This window comes from Pipistrellus hanaki, assembly GCF_964339955.1.
Source record: "Pipistrellus hanaki genome assembly, chromosome: 16".
In the NCBI taxonomy this organism is placed as follows: Eukaryota; Metazoa; Chordata; class Mammalia; order Chiroptera; family Vespertilionidae; genus Pipistrellus; species Pipistrellus hanaki.
Window position 1 is genome coordinate 12900918 of NC_140518.1, and position 330 is coordinate 12901247.

The following is a 330-nucleotide window of genomic DNA, read 5'->3' on the forward strand; positions in this document are numbered from 1 at the left end:
TTTGTGGTCTGTGCATCTTTTCCCAAACTTGAAAACTCAGCTGCCAGGAAATGTCACGTGGAGGATCGTACCCCATTCTTTGTATAAAATACTACTCAAGCACTTAATGGTTTACACAGAAAACATGATACGAAAATCTGTTCTCCTACGTCCACCTGAAAGTCGATCTCAGTGGGAATGGGTGAGCAGGAAGCTTTCCCAGTAGAGGTTTGAACTCAGGTTACTTTTGTTCACAGCTGCTTAGACCTCGGCTGGGATTGCTGGGCTGCGGGGGTCCTGTGTTTGAGGCCTTGTGTGTGAGGAGGTCCAGGCACAGAGACACACCCTGCC